General features: G+C 45.4%; 3 protein-coding genes across 33 annotated transcripts in view; 2 read left to right on the top strand and 1 right to left on the bottom strand.

The window, feature by feature from the left end:
- The window catches only part of MED12L (mediator complex subunit 12L), a 315,757-nt gene that overhangs the window by 136,803 nt on the left and 161,827 nt on the right, over positions 1-17,127 (bottom strand). The gene's annotated exons all lie outside the window — the stretch shown is intronic.
- The window catches only part of GPR171 (G protein-coupled receptor 171), a 63,742-nt gene continuing 60,486 nt past the window's right edge, over positions 13,872-17,127 (top strand). The window contains exon 1 of the mRNA XM_070576372.1: positions 13,872-13,978. The gene's annotated coding sequence lies outside the window, so the exon portion shown is untranslated. The remainder of the gene's footprint in view (positions 13,979-17,127) is intronic.
- Positions 13,872-17,127, top strand: part of P2RY14 (purinergic receptor P2Y14) — a 49,562-nt gene continuing 46,306 nt past the window's right edge. For both annotated transcript variants that reach the window (XM_008521049.2, XM_008521043.2), the window contains exon 1: positions 13,872-13,978. The gene's annotated coding sequence lies outside the window, so the exon portion shown is untranslated. The remainder of the gene's footprint in view (positions 13,979-17,127) is intronic.

Below are 17,127 nucleotides of genomic sequence, written 5' to 3'. Positions count from 1 at the left end.
CCGAGTGGTTAAGTCCGCACGCTCTGCTTCAGCAGCCCAGTGTTTCACCACTTTGAATCCTGGCTGCAGACATGGCACCGCTCACCAAGCCATGCTGGGGTGGCATCCCACATAGCAGAGCAAGAAGGACCTACAACTAGAATATACAACTATGTACTGGGGGACTTGGGGGGAGAGGGGGAGGGGGGAGAGAGAGAGAGAGAGGGAAAGAGAGGGAGGGAGGGAGAGGAGGAGGGGGAGGAGGAAAGGGGAAGGGGGAGGGGGGAGGGGAGAAAGGGGGAGGGGAGAAAGAGGGGGAGGGGAGGAAGGGGAGGGGGAGGGGAGGAAGAGGGGAGAGAGGGAGGGGGAGGAGGAAGAAGAAGAAAAGAGAAGATTGGCAATAGATGTTAGCTTGGGTGCCAATCTTTAAAAAAAAAAAGAATACTATAAAATATTGTGCTAATGTCAGATGTAAATATAAAATACTACATTAATATTGAAGAAAACAAGAATTCTATTTGATTGTTTTTTAAATTAATGATAATTTGGAAATAATCTGCAATCTGAAATCTAAAATTTCTTACACGGAGCATTTGGATTATGTTCAGTATTTCAGGATCCTCAACGCAGCAATGATCACAGTTATTCTTCCTTTCATGCAGGTGAGAAACATAAATTCAGACAATTTCAAGAAGAAATTTTTCTATTCTTCATAAAACTTGCATGCAAAGAGACTGATCTTATAGAAAATCTTAGGTGTGTGTATTACCAACTATATTATATTCATTATACATTCATACATTTTATTCTCATTTCCAAACAGTATATCAATATTTTGTTTCTCAACTAAAGCTTCAAGAGAACGGTAACTAGGAAAATCCAAAAATTTAGATTAAACAGCTAAAGCAAAATTGCATGTAGAGAGCACAACCTAAACATAAATTTTATTGTCACTGTGGGGAAACGTGATATACAAGGAAAAAATAAACATAATAAACTTAAGAAAACTAGGGCAAAATTAAGCTTGGGAATCATTTAAATCCAATAAATAGAGATCTTCTCCCAGACTAAACACTGTAAAAAGACAGCTATCAAATCAATAAATACTTACTGGCATGTACCATGTGAAAAAGAAAAAAACCTGCTGTGCTCAACATGATATTTAAAATAGTCTCTAGATATCTCTAAGTGAATTCTAAAAGTAAATATTTCTTAAGATCAAACTGAACATCTGGTAGATGCAGAATTCTTTAGCCACTCCCTAGTGCTCTGGCACCATCTAGTGGTCAAATCCATGAAACAGCTGGAGGAACGGACGAGCACCCTGTTTTCAGTGTGTGACTGACTGCACAGTAAACGGGCCGATCCGGCCCTAGGCTTCCTCCAGCCATCTTTAGTGCTAATGTATACAAAAAAAAAAAAAACAGTCCTGGAGCTGCCTAGAAAAATGATGATGGGAATGTTTGAAAGGAACAATTAAGACTGACAAGAAGTTATTTTATAGATGTAAAAAGAACTAAAACTAAAAGGGTTGCAATATACATGGATTTCATGGGGAAAACACTGCAAATACTGTTCTTTCCCAACTGACTACAGAAAAATATAAAATTAAACATAATTTACCTATGGTTTCAAGAGTACACAAAAATCATTTCTTAGAGTTGAAGAGAGAAGAATTAAGACTGTCAGTGTCACAATTTTTAGCGCGTAAGAAACTCATGGGATTCAAATGGCAACTTTTGTTGTGAACATTCTTATGTTTTTCTTATAAACCACGCTGATAAGAAATCAACTAAAATGATTAAAATGGTGTAATGTGGCTGTTAGACCACATATCCTTTTTTCTCCTCATTTGGAAACGCAAGATATGGAACCAAATTGGAAATTTGCTTATTTCAAACAGCTTCATAGGCAAACATTCTTAGCAAGCGTAAAGGGCCCAATTTCCCTTTGAATAATGCGGAGAACACCCAGTGGTCGCCGTCCGGGCTGTCTCCACCACAGCGCTCAGAAACGAGCCGCATGTCTGATTAAATCAGCGTGGTGCGTGAACAGAAGTCTAGAATAGTCACCAGATTCCCAGAGCTTACAAGTCTACGTCCAGGTTTAAATGTTGTAAACGAGACTTTCCAACAACACTCTGAACACGTTTACCTACACACATATGCAGAACACACCTCAAATATGACTCGGCTGGTAGAGTCAGGATAACGAACATGACTCGGCATCTTAACCTGAGAGTTTTTAAACAGTCTTTAAAAACCACATCCTGTGCTTAATAAAGATCATTACCACTAGCCTAAACCAAAATATCTTCAGTAACTCTGAAGCTATCTGTCAATTACCAACAATAAATACCTCTATGTGTTTTTTCAAAAAGCCTGAACCATATCATATGCCTTTACATTTTTAAATGTTGTTTTATGCAGATGGAGAAATACCATTAAATACAATGGAAGAATGAATAAGCACATAAGGAAACAAATATCAGGATGAACACATACTACACAAATTTGGAATCATCTAGATCAGTGCTTCCAAACCCCATGAACCCACTGCACGCGTTTTGTGAGATAGACTTCAACACATTTTTAGTGCACTGATATAGAAGCCATAGATGATATCACCTACTACACACAAACAATTACAAACACACACACACGTGCAGACCTCACGTCGCACAGTGATGTGGGACCATAAAATTAACCATGCAAAGCGATCTTAATCAATAGGAACAATTATGACTGTTCCATAACCTTTAAGAAAATTTTGTCAAAACATTAAAAACTTTCTTATTGTTGGTTATAAATATATAGGAAAATGAAAAAGAATTAGTAAAATTAAAACACTGGAAATATTGAGGATTAAAGCATTTTCTTTCTTTGTAAAAAAGGAAACGTTAAGCGTCATTTGAGCAGTGCTTGCCTCCTGGGTATGTAACTGACGACAGAGTGAGCATCTTTCTCTGTGCCTTGTAGAACCGCCACACTCCTTCCTAAGTTTGAATCAGCTTGCAACATTTCATCCTCCGTGCTTTTAATGTCAGGAATTATCTCCGAGGGTTCCTCTGACGTGAAGTTCTTGCCAGCGCTACTTTCTCTGGCACATCTCATCCTTTCCCTCACAACCACTTCCTCACTGATGTGAGTAAGTTCCCCACAGGCTCCTGGGCCCGGGCACCTCGAGGCGCCACGTCCCCAGGCAGCCGTCTCTTCTATAACTCTATTTACATCTGACGGGGTGTTCGCTCCCAGTGTTGCACTTTGCATTTTTTGCTGTGCTTTCATCTTTGTTAGTCAACCCTCTCCAATTAGCCATTTTTTGTAGAATGTCATGAGGTTTATCACTGGCAAACGAGGAGTCCCAACAGCACACTTTGCTGCCTGTGTGTGAACTGAGCAAACAGTCACCAGGAGACTGTGAAAGACGTGCGGTGCCTGGTCACCGGTGGTGACACGTGTGTCGTGCACTGTGAACTGGAGTTCTAGAGCGAAGGCCATGCTTTGGGCAATTGATCACAGTTAATACACTGTGCTAACTGAAACTTGAACTGTGTTGCTGGGAAACTGGTATCACTTAACTAAATCACGGTAACACGATTTAACTCAAATATGGTAACAAACATAGTGACATACTAATAAATGTATGTCCGAACTGTAAGATCAAGGACTGCCTGCCTGTGTGTGTAGAACCATAATCATAACAGAAAGGAAAAAGAGAAATTTATAATAAAATGACATATAATTTAATGTCAAATACTTAGGCACAGCTGTATGAGAAAATATCATTCCTTCATTCAACATAAAGAGTCAGATAGTTGCATCTCTCTATATAATTACATGAATTCAACAATGACAAACGTTACTTGTGAGCCAAATACCACTTATGTCATTACCAATGGTGATGTGGCTTTCTAAAACAACAATAAATCTTGAGAAGATTCTAAATAGAGTTCTCAGACAGTAGCTACACTCCTGGAAAAGTCTGGTTGCTGTATATTAAACCAGACAAAAACAAGTTTTATAAGTAAAATAGACTTAAATTCTGGGCTCAGATATTTATAAGCAGGTTTTTCACTCATGGGAAGGGTTAATGGGCTACTCCCATGAGAAACTCAGGATTTCAAGGATCCATGGCCCCATCTACCAAATACTGGGACAAAATACTCCAATTTTGACAAACTGCCCCTGGGGGGGTGCTGCCGGCGCTGAGAACCTGAGCGGGGCTCCTGAACGTCAGTGGACAGAGAGAAGAACACGCCCGAGCTTTCCAGCAATATAAAAACCCAGGCCTCCAGAAACCAAAAAGGCCTAAATAAATCTGGGGAAGGGTACAATATTAATCATAAATTAATAAATAATAACGCAAAATTTTTTATTCCCACCTCTCCATAATCACAAAAACAGTAAAAAGAACAAGCGATTTCTACAAAGTCTGTATACAAGGGTCATTAGATGCCTGCTTCGGAGTTTAATTTGCTCTCTGAAATGCTGTTTGAAAGACAGCTACATACACCACATAGATACTCCTAAAATAACGGGTTAAAAAGAGAGAAAGACAACGACAATGACAAGGATAATCAAATCTTACACAGTGCTCCCAGGCACTGTCCCCAGCACTTTAAATATATAAATATTTTAGTCCCCACAACCACCCTATGAAGTAGGTCTCCTGTTACTACCCCGTTTTACAGAAGAGGAAACTGAGGCCCACGAGCCAAGGGAACATGGCTGGGAAGCGAAGTGATGGTGGCAGGTTAGGAAGCCGGGGGTCCACGCCGTCCCCTGGGCTGCATCTCTCTCTCTCCCCACCTCGTCCAAGGAGGCTTCTTACCCTTGACCTCGTTCAAAAGCACCACCATCCACCCAGGCACTTGAATGGAGATCCAAGCCATCCTCTGCACCCCTCTTTCCCTCACCCCATTAACAGCGCTGCCCCCATCCTGCCGATCCGCCCTCAGATATGGTGGAAGTAAAACTGACAAAGGTTAGGTTTTGAAAATTAGAAATTAGTGTTTATTTTTAGCCATTTATGTGTAAATAGCTGAGAACCAAGCAGTCACAGCTGTAATTCATAATTTTGAATTACAGGCCTCTGCCCCCAGCTCCGTCAGGCCCAGGGGAGGCTGTGTGGTCACAGACACCAAGGACTCGGGGTGGGCGGACCTGGCACCCACCTCACTGTGCACCTCGCTCACCATGCACACAAGTCACATTTACTGGGTGCTCCCTACGCACCAGCACTGCTCTCAGCTCCTGCCCTGTATCTGCCCACTTCATCCCCAGCACGAGCCCCATGTTAGGGATAAAGAGGTGGAGAACGTCCCCACGGCCACACAGCCCAGAAAGGCTGTTTCTGGGACCTGGACTCAGGCAAGGTGTCTCCAGCAGCTCAGGTTTAACCACGGCTCAGTATTGAAACGAAATGCGACCCTGGAGGGACTACTGACACTACCCAAAGAAAGCCTTGCTCACTATTGAATACCTTAACAAGTGCTATTCACACAAACTACGTCGACACCGCAGATGAGGCTGAGCTTGAAGGTGAGAAGTGCGTCCAACCAAAGCCTCAAAAATTTCTTCAACAAAATGAAAGACAATACAATTAAGAGAACGTTGTCAAACCAATCAATTGTGCACATTTGATGATTTTATTCCCTTATGATTAGGATGAGCATATAATTCATCATCAAAACCTAGATACTTTCAAAAGTAAAAATGTCACTTATTGAGCTGGCACAACAGGTGTAAACGGGGAAGGGTGGGCAACCAGGACATATGGCCCCATGCTCGTAACACATATGAAAATTCACGTCTACGCTAGGACCGTGTTACCCGCTTAAATGAGCAGCTTAAGACAAGATAAAAGGGCTGAAGGATTCCAGCCCCTCATATGAGCAGGTCCCCCACGAAGCTGCCTCCGTCCAGCTCATGAACCCACAGTGAGCTCTGCAAGTGGATTAGCAGCCACTCAACGAACAGCCCCTCTAGATGCTTCCTGGAGTGTGGACAGCAGTGTCTAGGTCAGGGCTAACTGCCACAAGAGAGAGCCCAGCCCACTCAATGCAATAGTTCTGTTTGCTTTTGCTTCCTGAAGGAATGCATTATCTAAATTCCAATTTAAACTCTTTCTCTCCCCCACAGCAACACCATCACGAATCTTTCCCAACACTATTAACTACTAAGCACAAAATCTCCCATTGGTGTGATTTCAATAGATTTTAGACATGGAGGCTGCATTCGCCCCTCCAAGCACAGGCCTCCATGGAGACAAGTGAACAAGCAGGCTAGGGGGAGGTGAAGTTCAGGTGTGGGCACCTACCCGGCAGTTAGACCAGCCACCTGCGGGAAGTTGTGATGCTGCTGATGGGGGCGATGAGGAGAACGCGGGCTCCAGATTACCTTCCTGTCCTGATTAAGGCAACCAGCGCGAACACATGTTCTCACTCAACCCGCCTGGGGATCCTGGACAAGCCAACGGGAGCAGCAAGCACCGCTGCCCCTGAACGGCCCCTCAAGGACGAAGGACAGAACCTGGCCTCGCGGACTCCCGGCTCTGATTCCGCCAAGCGGTCCACACAGAACAGCATCAGAATCACTGCAGTGCTCGGATGATTAACGAAAGCGAGATGCAGCTAGCTGCAGCATTAATCGCCCAAACCACAAATTACTTCTCAGTCAGGCCATCGAGGAAATTAAATTGCCAAGGATAACCACACAACCCTCACACAATCCAGAAGCACAAAACAAGCGAGCTCAGCTGCTGTGGGCTTGCTGCACGGAGAAGACAACTGACTCTACTAATTAGGGGTGGCTTACATTCTGGATGGGAAGAAAGAGAGAGAGAGACTGCCTGTGCCGGCCCCCAGCACTTCCTGACCTGCCAACCTCACTGGGCTCCCTGGAGGCTAGCACCGCACCGGGGCCCTGCGCTCAGTTTGCTCCTCCCTCCCTCACTCCCTCCTTCCCGCCCACAGCAGGAACAGCCGGCAGCTGTTTATCAGAGCAACTCTGGGAAAGTTTATCTAATAAAAAGGAGGTCCCAGTCAGCTCAAACCACTCTCAGTGACTTCCCAAGGCTCATTTTCCTAACTCGTTCTAATGATGTACTAAAAAGCTGAGCAGTCAGAGCACTAAGTAAAATAAAGTGTCTTAGAAACAAACAGCAGTGTGCTATCCTCTGCGTTACCTATCCCGGGACGAATCATGCAGGTCAGGGGTTCAGAAAGCTACAAAGGAGCTCAGAAGTGAGCAGATATAGTGATTACATGACTTCACGCCCCTGGGAGCACATCACTTAAAAGTATTCACAGTCCTTGAGTATAGAGTACTTCTATCCTCCCACTCACCTTTCCCCATGGGAGCAGAGCATCCAAGTGGGGGACATTCTCTGTCTCCCCCATACTCTAGGAACATACATTCACTCAACAACTCAACAAGCACTCCGGAGTGCCCACCATGGGAGTGGGCACCGGGGATAGCAAACAAGCCAACAAGCACAGCCACTGCCCATTCTAGATGGCGTGATATAACAACACAGGCTACAGAGGGACAAACACAAACACCAAGGTGTCGGGGACACTTCCAGAGACAGAGAGAGGTGAGGCAAGTCGTGAGAGCAGATGGGAACAAAGCGAATAGAATGAGGAATGCTACACTGCAGACACCAGGAGGTGGAGGAGAAACTCTCTCTTCTGCTTCCTCATTATCTTTCCAAAAAACCACACAGAGAAGAGGAAACACATGCGCTGAAGTTTTTGTTTTTCTAACAAAGTTCTCAATTTTGAATGTCAAGGTCAAACCCAATCTAATACCAGCGACACAGAAAATCTAAGCAATTAACTGGGACAAGGTCTTCAGCTCATGGCTCAACGCTGGTGCCTAACGCAAAGTGAGAGCTTGTAAGCCGTCTACAAAACGTGCGAATGTTGCCCACACCAATTCATTTTATGAACTGTTACTGTCGATCGACCAGAAGGTGGAGATGCTGTACCAGACGTGTGTTCTCCTTTATAATTCTCAAAGATGAGCACTCAACCGCCAATGAATTCCTGGGCCTGTCACTCATTTCAAGAGGTTAAACACAAACAAAAGAAAGCACCGTTTTACAATACAGCAACTAATTAGGTTTTAATGCCACAAGTCCTGCCACCCTCCTCCTCTACTTTCAACCAATGCTCTGACTGTGGCAGGATTCAAGGCTTCACAGAGAGAAACACAAAAAGGCATGTCGGTACTCAGTTCTGCTGCCAGATTACACTTTTTAAAGCACTCCTGCAATTATTTTACTACAAACCTCAAACACTTCACAGCATACTGAATTAGGAACTCTGCAATGTGACAATTAGGACCCTCTGCGTGCCCCCCCCCAAAGCTGGCTGCCCTTCCTCACACCTCTCTCTCCTCTCAGATGGGCCTTCACCACCTTCTGTGGATAAAAGAGCGATCAGTAAACCATTTCAGACGCCGGCTGCAGCACAGGCCCTTTCAGAGGGCAACTTCCAAACTCACTTCCGTTAAGGATCTCTGTACTTGCATGTAATGTTTATATTGGGTCTTGTACTAAAATCCTCTGTATTCATACCCCAACATATTTCTCAATGTCCAGTGGAATCCTGACTGCAGCCACGTACCCCCAACAAACACACACACACACACACACACACACACACACACACTCTTATAAATCACTGGCTGGGAAAGTCTTTTCGTTATTTTACCTTTTTTTATGATGTAACCCAGTAAATAGCTCCTGTGGTTTAAATAAATTCATTGAAAATGTTCATATCTATCTAAATGTCCATCAAGAGGGACTGATTCAACAAATAATGGAATACTACAAAGCCATGAAAAAAGAGTAAGGTATATCTACCCACACAGGGCTAACACGAATACATCTCTGAGACAGCAAGTCGGGACAACGCAAAGTGCACTGGTGTGTTTTACCATCCAAGGAAGCAAATGGAGGAAGCCTGGGGCAAGGCAATAACAGCAAAGTTGTTTTTGTACTTACTTAAAGATTTTTGGGTAAAGAACATGACAGGATATTTATAGAACAAGAAGTAAGAAAGCCAGTTTCTAAGGGCAGTCGATGAAAGTCTGGATGGAAACAATAACAGACATATTTGGGGATTACGTGTGCTAGTCTCCATCTGCAGTCTGAATACACAAGGGATGTTTATATATAACCAGCCTTATTCCTGACAAGGCACAGTCCGGCCCAGAAACAGTGCTGGAGAAGGGAGGGGTGTGTGTGTGTGTGTGTGTGTGTGTGTGTGTGTGTGTGTGTGTGTGTGTGTGTGTGTGTCTGTGTCTGTGTCTGTGGGGGGGTAGGGTTCTGAGAAAAAGATTCCTCAGGGTGAAATCCCACAGAACTCTAATCTTAGGATCCCACAAACAAAGTGGATGGGGGTGAGAGAACACGGAACTTTGAGCATCAATCAGAGCATCATAGACAAAAAGAAAACAAAACACTGATTATTTAATCTTTTTCTTCTTTTGATAGTAAGAATCCTGAAAGCAAGGAACACGCCCTCTACCTATCTTGTTATTATTATTAACATGATTATTATTTTTTCATTTATTTTGTGTTGAGACTGGTGCCTAGTGCTGAATAAAGCCAAGTTATTTGTGTTGCTAAACAACATAACAAAATATCTAATTTTAAAAATACATGAAAATAAGATCAAGAAATAGTACGTCAGGATAAAATATTTTTGCAAACATTAACAAGATACTTATTTCCAATCCTAATAGAGAAAAATGTGTACAAGCTAATCTTCGCTTTTAAGTGTACCCACAAAACGCCCAGTGTAAACCTCAAGGAAACTCAAAATGGTGGCCGGGCCAATGGTAAACCCTGCAGGGAAATACGCTGAGTCATTCACAGACAGGCCCGAGCTGCCATAGGCTCCACACTCTGGGACATCTGGGGGCGTTTTCATACACCTGGGTGGCAGGGTGAGGGGTAGAAATAAAGGAGACCCCACTCCTAAGACTTCCCTGCGAAGGACGAGTGACAGCAGACAGCGTGAGAACAGGTTTATGTCATCCACTGACAACTGATGGGAAATACACTGATGAGACGACAGGCTGACACAGAAAACTGAGGACCCAGGAGGAGTTAGACACGGTTGTTTTTGTTGCACGAGCCCTCTGACCGTCTCCCTTCCTCCTCGGGGTGCACCCCATCTCTGGCGGCTCTAGCCGCATCTCTCTCACCTCTCTCTCACCTCACTCACACCACCCGACTCGTACTCTGTATCTGATCTAGTACTCGAGATCTTCAAAATTTCTGCTCTCAGTGCACACGTCTGCGTGGGTGTCCAAAGTATGGCAACAACTGATAAGGGGCCCAGGCAGGGGGAGTGAGCAGAACCAACCACACAGCCTAGGAGGCAGGGCGTCTGCCCACAAGACAAAAGTTCCTCCAAGTGTTGTAAGATCAGAGGCTCTAGATCAGGAAGGCAGGGTGCTCACACCTGGCCACGTTTCTGAAACACCCAGATGCTTCTGAAAATATACAGATTCCTGAGCCCAAAACACAAGGATTCTGATTCGGTTCGTTTGAAGAAGGGTCTTGGAATCTGCCTTTGTAAAGCTCCCCAGGTGATGCTGAAGGCCAGTGAGGAATAGAAACCAGGACCTCACAAGAGTCAGAGAGCTGCCACAGAGGCCCCAGGTAAGCAGAGGGCAGAGAGGACCAGCCAGAGGCCCAGGGAGAAGAGGCGGCAGCTCCAGGTGTTTCTCTTCAAAGTTTCCCAAACCCGGAAAGAGAAGCCACAAGACCTGCCCTTGACACCCTGTCAGAAAGGTCCTATGGCCAAAACCCCACCGAGGCAGACAATCTGCCTTGAGACGCGCAATCTGAAGAACCCAAGATGAACAGTTCTTCTTGGATCCTTACGTGTTCATCTTCTCCAAGTCTAAGGCAAGCGTAGCCTTAACCACGGGACCCCCCCACCTGCCCTGGCATCTACAACTATCACCACGTGCATCACTCCATCCGCCTGCCATCACTTTCTTTACATTTCTCATCTGAGACAAAAACTGCGTGCGTACAGTCAGCATTTCTTGATGAGAAAATAGAATTTCCTGTGTTCCCAACAAGGACGGTCCTATGGTACCCAACTCTCAGATGCTTGATGAATTAATGAATCAGCGCTCACTCTTCATCTGGTTGTAAGAAACAGCCATTGGACTGAGGAAGGAATCCTCAACTCTGAACCTTAAGACCGGCTCCAAAGTCCAGTCCTGCCACCCGCCAGCTTGGGCAACTCAGTTAAATTTTCCGAGGTTCTATTTTCTCATATGTAAAGATAGTTATAGTTACCCGTCAAATGGTTCCTATGTGAACTGGCTGTAAAAGGATCTAATACAAATGAGGTGTTCCTCAGTGGACTGTATGGGAGTGTGCACGCATGCGTTTCATACCATCCTTGGCAATGAGCGTTCTTCTTGAGTCCCCACTTGCCCCCCCACCATCCTTGTCCTATACAGCCATAGAACAGGGCCCACCATCTGGCTGCCCAAAAGCCAAACACAGTGCACAGTCAGGCTTTGTTCTGGCCCACGAGATGCTGGGCATTCACGAATTTGGGAAGTATTTGATTGGGACAACAAGAGGCAAAATCAGGAGGGACGCAACAGTGCAGAGAGGGACACAGGCTCCAGAGTTGCTCTGCCGGGTCGCAGCTCCCAGCTCCCAGCTCCCAGCTCCCAGCTCCAGGAGCAGTGGGGCTGGACGTAGCATGTCTCTGCTCCGATTTCCACATCTATTAAGAGAAAGGTAAGGAGTGGACAGCAGTGGACCCCGCCCAGCTCAGGGTGTGGTGAGAACTCAGTGAGTCAGCACACGAAGTGGTAGAACAGTGCACACAGTAAGCAGGCAGGCTCTGGTCATGCTGACTCGTCCACAGAGGGGGCAACACTGGACCCCAACCAGCGCGGGCTGAGTGGCAGTGACCCCTGGCTGGGCCATGAGTGCTCTCCTTCTCCACAGTCCTTGGATCCCCGGGGGTCTGACACAGGGTCTACCTCACCTATCTGGACCACCTGCCGCCAGGTGACCCCTGCAGGGGTACCCCTTTGCAAATCCTGGTACCAACAGGAAAACAAGCATCTCCAGTGAATTTAATTTAATTATCATTTCTTCCCCAGTCATCCCCAGTAACAGGCATGTGGGGCACCCCACGGAGAAGGGAAGAAGCACGAGAGCACTGGGATAACTAACTAACCAACAGGAGTTTCTGAGACGTCAGGGTAAACAGTGCCTCGAGCTATAAACCAGGAAAGTCCTGAGAGCTGCAGCTGAGAGACTGCTGATGCCAAAGCGTCCAGCTAAGCAGCACGCAGTTAACATTGGAAGGGCTCTGCCACGTGCCCTGGCACTAACCAGGCTCTGAACGCTTGTCCTTCACTCTGTCCTCCCATCTAGCTACCTGCCAGATCTCCCTGCGGCGGGAGCTGAGGAGCCTCTGGCTGCACCTTGGTGTTCTTGGCCCCATTGGTCAGAGCAGCAGTGAGGACAGGGTGGGCCCTGGGAAGTCTGGAGAGGGGACGCTCCGAGGACTGGGTGGGCCCCAGGAGGTCTAGAGAGGGGATCCCTCGGGCAGAGCCAGATGGGGCGCTTCCCTACACCGGCCCTGGGTCCCTGGGGGCCTCTGCAGAGATCAGTAGTGACAATTAAGTTTGTATGTGAGACAGAAAATAAGAAAACGCGCTTCCTAAGGGCAGGGACTTGGGTCTCAAGCAGCCCCTGCTCCTCCTCCCGTGTCTGGAACACTGCCGTCTACGCGGTAGGCACGTAGGAAGGATCTGCAGCAGGACCTGGCACAGCATAGCATACAAGCAGGAATCACCGATTATTATAACTGCAAATGTACACGTTATATTTTTACACCACACTGAACATTATGAGTTCGGCTGTCAGCCCATAATTTTGCAATGGAACCACCTGAGTGAACGCACTTAGAATGTGGAGCAGCCTCAGCAAAACAGCTTTTCGGGGCTTGGTGTTCTTCTTTCTCTCCTATCTAGTTCTGAGTCACACGCTCTGATGAGGCCTTGGGTCCAAATTCTGAGGACTTCCAAATCTGACTGCACGCTGCATTCGGCAGAAAGACACGCGAGCCTGTTCACAACGTTGCAAATGATGTAATGAAATGAAAGGAACTGAAAACACGAAGGGTTTGGCCTCTCACTTTCAAAACAGTAACATAAGCAGCACAAACTCAGCAAAATATTAGCACAAACTCAGCAAAATATTAACACAAGATGAGTCTGTGTCAAGTCCTATTCATGATCTATTTGTCAGTAACGCTCAAATATGGAAAAGCTAACGTGGGCAAAAACCAATAAGAGCAGCACGTCTTATCTAAGAGATGTGGTCGCTGTGTCAAAATGTCTCTTTACTCAAAGGCTAATTTCGCCTTTCCAGGTGGCCGCGATTACCACCCGTTGTGGACGCATTACACTGTGTAGCTGTTGACAATTCCCCTCAGGAGGGCGTTTCAAACAGAATCAAGTCTTACCCACCGTTGGTCCCCACCTCTTGCACACCTTGAATCTGGGAACAGCGAAGTTGAAAAGGAAGATGTGTCTAGGTTGTTGTCTGGCTGTTCATTTGCCAGCTGATGTGGCGATGCGGGGAAAAAAGGAGTAGAAAATTTCAAGAAGAAAAAAAATAAAACAAAAGTCGATGTTTTTTTGGATCACTGAGGTTAAGAAACTAGCACAGCAGCCAGGCTGACACCCAGAGACACCCATCACCTCTCTCCTGCTCCTCACTTGCACTTCCAGCCCTGAGTGAGCTCTGACCAGCTCAGCAGAAGGACACCCCACCCACTATCTCATGGTTTCTGCCAAGTTCCTGATTTTCATCTGTTCTTGAAGACAGGCAAGCACTCTGAGTCTAAGAGTTCTGATGTGGAGCTCCGTTGAGACACAGCCTGAAATGAGTGCCGTGTGACTCGTGGCGGAGGGACAGAGGCCGCTTACAGGTAAGGAAGCAGCTTTGCCATGAGAGAACGTGAGTGTGTGCGAACGGGGCGCAAGGACAGAAAAGGCGAGTCTGAGCTGGGCAGCAACACGGCTGAGTAGTGCTGGACTAGCCCATTCTCAGGGAGTTACTTTCTGTTTGAGAGCTATAACTGGTTGGCACAGTAATATTCTTGCTCACGCTGACTTTGGGATCCAAATCTGAAATTTTGTGATTGATGACTAGGATTTCCAATTGTGGCTGTCAAAATACATCTGTGATGAAGAGATATTAAAAAAATGCTTAAGAAGTATTCATCTAGAATAAACATTTCAAAAGCTTGTAAATGTGTATCAAAATTGCCTCTAAAAGCTACAAAATCAATTATGATGATAATATTTGTCAGTGAGAATATGTTCTTATTTGCAATTACCTGTGTGCATGTATGTATAGTTGGTATCTATTTGTACATATACTTACGTAGGTAAAAGCTTTTATCTTTGTTGTTATCGGGATAAGCTAACCCTACTAACACCTAATAAGATATTTCTTTGCCTTTGAAGAGAATTATAAACTACAAAAACATCTATCCTATGCACAGAAAAAATTTGGGTTCATATACTACTTATTACAGTCTTTGACTAATTATTTAAAATACTTTAAACATAATAATTTAAATTATCCACAGGGGAATTAGTCCCGCTCCACAGTGTCAGCATATTCAACCAATCTAATGCAATCCATCTAATCTGGAAATTTTCTTTTTGGGCAAAGACAACTAATCCTATGGAGAAAAGAGACCAAAGATCACACTGGTAAAAAAAATACATTGTAGTTCTCATATTCATGTTCTCGAAACAGACAGACTTGAAATCAGTTTTAGCACTAAAAAACCTAGGTATCAATAAGTTAAAAAAAAAAAGAAAACATAACATACTCACTATAAAATATCAAAATAGCATATTTTGATTTGCAAACATACAAGTGAATTTTATACCTCAATAAAATCTATAAATACATACATTACACACATATAAGTATGCACAAACATACACAATCACACACTGGTAAAACACACACAAAATGTCAATTGACATGTCTGTTAGGGCTCAGTAACAAAGAAATAAGGGGACCCCAAGACACTCAAAGCGAGAAGACCCAGTAAGGGGAAGCGGCAGGGTGGGAACGGAGCTGTCACTGCTGCGATGTCAGAGTGCCCATTTCACACTTGAGGAAGCGGTACAGCACGGAACTGTCCTGGCCCAGGCCAGCCAGCTGACGTCCCCATGTGCCTGACCCCCTGAGCTCACGGAAGACACCTGCCTCCACCCAGGGCTGCCCGTCCCACATCCCAGCCCCATGACCGCGATGCCCCCTCCCTATCCAGCCCCCCACCAATCACCCACCAGCACATCCTTCGACCCCCTGCAACCACCGTCTCCTCAATCATTGTTTGTAGGACAGCATCTATAATTCCCTGGCTGTAAGAGTGTTTAGCCTAGTATCACACGTACATATTGGGGGAAAACGTACAAAAACACAAAATTATAATTATCCCTGACACCTTTAAACAGCATACAATGGGAGAGTGGTGGAGGCAGGAGTAGCAAAAGAAAGCCTCTCAAAGTCAGGAGAACTGGGGGAGAAAAAAATCACAATTAAACAGCTGGTGGGGACGCCAGGCAGCAAGGTACCAAAGAACGGGCCTCTCAGAGGCCAGCCCACCAAGCTCCCTGAGCCCGCTTCCCTTATCTGCAAAACAGTGGTGACATTAGTGTAAGACGGCTGTAGGATCACAGCAGACGTATCTGTAAAGCCTTTAACACAGCAGTATAGGAAGTGTGCAGTAAATGTGCACTGACATCATCGTTTCCGCTGTTATTATAAGCTAATTTAATTAAGGCAGATGTGCATAGAATTATGTATCAGACCACTGGAAAACATAATCCAGACATTTCAATACCTTTGTAGACCAAAAGAGATAGATAAGAAATAACATAAACCCATTTACAACAGCGCTCTCAAACTTTGCCACACGTCAGAATCACCTGCAGGGCTTGGTGAACCCCATAATGTCCCGGGCCCGGCTCCCCAGACTTCCTGATGCAGTAAGTCGGGGTTGGGGCTTAAGAATCTGCATTTCTAATGAATTCCCCGGTGATGCTGATGCTGCTGAAGTGGAGGGGTCCACTCTTTGAGACCCTCAGATCTACAGCTGAATCTCACATTCATATTTGCCTTACTAATAAACTGTCAACAAGTTTCTCATTCCCTCTAAGCCAGTGAATGAGAGGGCAAAATAGTGAATAAATGCTAGAAAGCAAAAGCACCATATTATCCCCATGTAGCTAAGCACCACATTATTCTTGACCAAGAAAAAAGAAAGAAAAAGAAACAAACAAACAGAATCAAGATATTTCCCATTAGATCTAAGGTGCTTCTGAAAGTCACCTGCCGAAGAGAGGAATATTGTTGTCGGCGACACTGTTCACTCTACAAAATGCCTTGAGAGTGAACGTAGGTGTGGAGGCTCCCCTAAGCCTAAGACTCTAAGGCAAGACCCTGAAGTCGTGTTTATCCCGTTTGGTTTCAGCGTTTCCTTGAAAGTTAGGCTGATCACGGTGAGCAGTGTCTGGACTAGCAAGAACAGACCAGTCCAGAGAGACACACACGGAAGCCAACACGAGCTTCTCCTGCCCCCTTCCTCAGGGGCATCCTCACTTGCAGAAGGCTGTCTAGCGGAGAAGGACTAGACAATAAGGACTTTCTTCCGTCTGAAAATTCCATCAGCAGCACAAGGGTGCCAAGCCTGTTTAGGGAGAGCAGCCGTTCTCACAATGCAATCCCAGACAGCTGTATCAACATCACCAGTGACCGTCAGACATGCACATTTTTGACCCCAACCTTCTAGATATGAAACTTTGGGGGCGAAGCCCAGCAATCTGTGTTCTAACAAGGTCCCAGGCGATTCCGTTGCACACTCCATTTGGAATTCCACTGGGGAAAGTGACCCTAGGTCCTGAGACAGCTCTCATAGCAGGTGGGAACCATGCTGTCCGGGCAGTATTGTGCAGAATGCCCCCTTTGTACCCCACAAGTGTCCTGGCTTGGACAATAAATTATACGGCCATCCTTACAGTTCAGTTTGGATGCTACCATGGGGTTTCATTG

Source organism: Equus przewalskii, chromosome 15, assembly GCF_037783145.1.
Source record: "Equus przewalskii isolate Varuska chromosome 15, EquPr2, whole genome shotgun sequence".
NCBI lineage: Eukaryota > Metazoa > Chordata > Mammalia > Perissodactyla > Equidae > Equus > Equus przewalskii.
Note: the sequence above shows the minus strand (reverse complement) of the source record. Positions and strands in the feature narration are given on the sequence as shown.